The sequence below is a fragment of the Leucopleurus acutus genome (assembly GCF_964270905.1).
Source record: "Leucopleurus acutus genome assembly, chromosome: 1".
Classification (NCBI taxonomy): Eukaryota; Metazoa; Chordata; class Mammalia; order Artiodactyla; family Delphinidae; genus Leucopleurus; species Leucopleurus acutus.
The window spans coordinates 38950475-38955122 of NC_139142.1; positions in this window are offsets into that span (position 1 = coordinate 38950475).

Consider the following 4648-nt stretch of genomic DNA (forward strand, 5'->3'; position numbering starts at 1 on the left):
CTCTTCTTTCTGTGTCCTCCAAAGTAGGTGTGAGAACTCTGAGTTGAACTGTTTCATCTTTCCTTAAAATTCTCCTCTACCTCAGGTGAAACGTAGCCTCCATCATCACATGCTGCATCTCTATGGAGCGAAAAAAAAAAATCTGTTTAGAAGCAGCTAGCTAACTTGACCAAAACGAACAGCACTTTTAGTATACCTTATTAGAATGGACCAGGAAATTGCCTTTCCTGCTGTCAATATAACTCACCAAATAATTGCCGAATTCCCTCTTCATCTTGAGGGACCACCTCAAGAAAAATAACAGATTTTTGAAGACATGAAGGAAAAGGTCAAGGTAATCTCAAGATTGCAGAATTGCTTGGTGGCAAAGCCAGAAATAGAACATGGGTATAAGAGTTTAATCTTTACTGGACCCACTGTGTCTGCAGATATAATTTTATAAATTCTTCAATTCTTCTGGTGATTAGAGCAAACCCTTCACTAAACAATTTTGGATTTAAAAATTAAATATTAAAATACCATACTAACCACCTTAGAATTCATCTAAATTCTAATCTTTTCACCACTGAATCTTGTCCCTCCTTGAGACAATCACAGAAGCAATGCTAATCCTGTCTCCTACTCCTTATCTGTCTGCTGAAAAGGATGAGATGTTGTATAATGTAGTAGAATGCACATTAAAATTCATCAGAGCTCTGAATTGTCACCCAAGTCCTCTTGAGCCATGTCTCTGAATCTCCCTGGAGAAACCCTAGAGAAACTGTAAAGAGACTATGAGGTTTACAAGACATATAATGTGATTTGATTCATCAACAAAATGTTATTCAAGATGATTACGATTTTTTAATTGCTACAAAAGACTTTAAGAATCACATAGATGGCTGTCTCAATTATGTTAACATTTAAGGATGTTTAAGTCTCTGTTGAAGGAATGTCAGAAGACAGCAATCAAATTTGTCAAGTTTTTCGTTCTGCAGATGATTTACTTTAAAAATCTGTTCCCTCAGCAATTTTCTGCTTTTGCTCACAATTTTATATATTTTGTTTTTAAAATATCACATATGTATCAATATGTAGTGCACAGACACATGTAGAAATGCTCAACTGTACTCAGTCTGAGTGCGCAAACTCTGCCCTGTGGCTTTAGAAATGTGACCTCAAATGATCTTTACTTGCAACCCCCCACAACCACTCTAAACAGTGTTAAGATGCTCTAAGATGACTAGGGTGAACAAGTAGAATTCTTAATCAGCGTGTAATGTTCTAGTGTCACCACAGGTTAGGAAGAACTTCAGCAACATAAGAAATGAGCTTGCAATTAGCAAGCTTTCCTTAAATAATCACCACTACCACAACATCTGAGATAATTTTTTTAAAGAGAAGAAAAAAAATGTGTGCCAAATTCTGCCTAGAAGGTTCTCACTAAACTGATTCATTTTTCCGTATGCACAAATAAACAACAATTCCCAGCCTTCTTAAACGTAAGGGGAACCAAGTGACTAGCTCTGGCCAATGGACACACAGAAGGAGAGGTTGCCACGTCTTAGCCTGGCTCCTTAAAGCGATTCGATTCTCGTGCCTTTTCTTCGCCCTCTATTTGTATGACCAACTAAATATTCCTTTAGCGGCCCTAAGGATTCTGAGATGGGCTTCAATTGCTGAGATGCTAAGAAAGCAAGCTGTATGGGGAAGAACATCTTAGTGAAAATAAACCTTTCTTATACTAACTCACTGACATTTAGGCTTCTTATAACACGTAGCATTAATTCCCTCAACTAATACAGTATGCAAAATGGTAAAAATAAATTTTCCCTGAAACATCTATAGTTTTTTTTTCCATTTTCTTTTTTTTTGTTTTGGGGATATTAGTTGTGTTTTTACTGCTGTGGAGGTGGCTGTTCATAATAGCTCTGCTCACTCTACTTCTAGCTTGCTGCATCGGAGCCTTGAAAACTTATCAGAACTGTCTATACGTAGAAGGGAGAGACCTCTGGACGAGAGCCTCCTGGATGAGTAATTACCCACACGTTTGTACAGGAACGCCTATATATTGCCTTCTCAGAATGCTCCTCAGATGAAATTAAGTTATTTCAGGTGATCTTTACATTTATAGAGCTCCTTACTTACCCGATATTCTTTTTATTTTTATACAGCAGGTTCTTATTAGCCATCCATTTTATACACATCAGTGTATACATGTCAATCCCAATCACCCAATTCATCACACCACCATCCCCACTCCCCCCCACCCCGCTTTCCCCCCTTGGTGTCCATACGTTTGTTCTCTACATCTGTGTCTCAACTTCTGCCCTGAAAACCGGTTCATCTGTACCATTTTTCTAGGTTCCACATACATGCGTTAATATATGATATTTGTTTTTCTCTTTCTGACTTACTTCACTCTGTATGACAGTCTCTAGATCCATCCATGTCTCAACAAATGACTCAATTTTACCCAATATTCTTAATTTAAATTCAACACTTTAAGCTAGCTTTTGAGTTGATATACATTGATTTGTATCTGTGTTCCACATAAAAGCCTACAGCACCCTAAAACCAAAATAAATTATTATGGGTCATAAATGTAATACTTATAGTTCTAATATATCTATGTCTGCAGTTGGTATGGTTTGAGAGTTAACGTTTTTTGTATATAATGAAATAAGTAATATCACTCAGGCCCATAAAATTTGCATGTTGATGCTGCAAAACTGTATCTTTTTTGACATACAAAAATTTCACATGTATACGTATAAGCCATCTGCTTAGACTTTATTGATAAAACCAGTAGCAGCAGTTTTACAAAACTGGAATGATTTTCAGTTTTGAACTAATGTGAGTTCAGTTGCAGCAGACATTTTGTACAAACTGGGGCTAATGCTTCTTCTATGTTTCTGTTTTAAACAAAAAGCAATTAGAACTTATCTTCATGCATTTAAATATCTAATACAGAAATAGTTTTTAGGCTGCATAAAATATGCTTCCAACATCATTGTGAGACTGAACAGCTGCTTTAAGGATTATTTGTACAAGAAAAACAGTATAATTCTTCCAATCACAAACTTATTCTTTATCACAGGTAAACAATTTTGTATTTTCTAACGTATTTTCAAAGGGTGTTTCTAACACAAGAGTATTAACATTGAATTGAGTATCGACATTGGATATTTCACTAGCTTGCCCAGTTAAAACACAAGACATAACAGTGCAAGAGTAATACATTAAAACCATTGTTGTTGAAATCTTGAACATTACAAAAATAGAAAGGTATTCTAGTTTTTAAGTTGACCAGTTTAAAAAATTCCAAACTGTTTTCTATACACTATTCACTGATAGAATTTAGTAATTTTAGAAATGGGGTGGGTCATTACATTCTATAGCTGTTTGTTCTGGTAACAGCTAGAGATACATTCATGCTTCTTAAATAGGAGACACCGTAAGTCAATAAGTCATACTGTGAGAAACAGGAGGACACCTATTTGGAATGTTCTGAAGATTTTCAGAAGTTTCTAAAAGAGAGTTAAACCCTTTGGAAGAAAAAAGTACTTTTCGTTTTTCTCTTAAACCTCTGGGCCACCCAGAGATTGACTCTCTGCTAGAAAATCTGAGAAAATATGACAGCAGCTGGGTCTGAAAAGGCCCATGAAGCAATGGGAGAGGTTTGGACAGCTCCTACCTTACAACCAGCAAGTCTGGCCCTGCACGATGAATTTGCCCAGGAACGCCTGCTTGTGACAGAAATCTAAAGGAAGACCACCTTTTATATTAAACCATGTCATACTAAACTATCCCCATAAGTGAAATCCATAAAACTAATGACCAGCCTTCACAATCACCAAAAAGTCAGGGCAGTCTAGTACATATAAATAACTCGTTAAAGTAAACAAGGGAAAGAAAAGGTACAGGTTTACAATATTAATACAGCATCCAGCATCCAGCTGTGAATAGAACAGAAATACAAAGCACACTCCCTGCTAAGGACAGTGTGCTCCATGTAGGGGAGCACAGTCTCCCCAAAATAGTTAAATATGTTCAAAATGAATGAATCATTCATATTTATATTTTTTTCATGCAAGTTCCTCAAGGACACCCATCAAAAGTTGAGATATAAAGGAAAACCAATAAAATATTTTAAAACAACAGAGTTGCACACAGTATGCATATGGTAAAACATAAATGTGTGAATGTGAACAACTGTTTCAGATGCCATATGAAGACTGAAAAAAAAAATCAAGAGTCAGATTTATCTTGCATTGTGAATACAAAATATTGCTATGAAATCTTGGATGTACCTTGAAAATATTTCTTTTAATCTTTACTTTTTCCTGGGAGATAATAAATGCTATTTAGGAAGAAAATGATTATGTGGGTGAGAGCAGAGAGGTGGAGGAGACTGATTCTTCAAAAGAAAAATAATAATGTAGATTGAAGGACCTTTTTTTGGTGGGGGAAGCATCTTTCCAAATACTGTATTTAAAATCCCATTTTGTAAAAAAAAATGCTATTCAATTTAATACTTTCCTTGTGCTTGAAGTTAAAATGTTCTTAAAAAAAGGTCTGTGTTCAACTCAAAGATTGGCAAGCCTACTGAAAAGATGGATTTGTAATTTGTTCTGTGGTCAGGGTGTCTGAGCAAAAGAATTAGAAG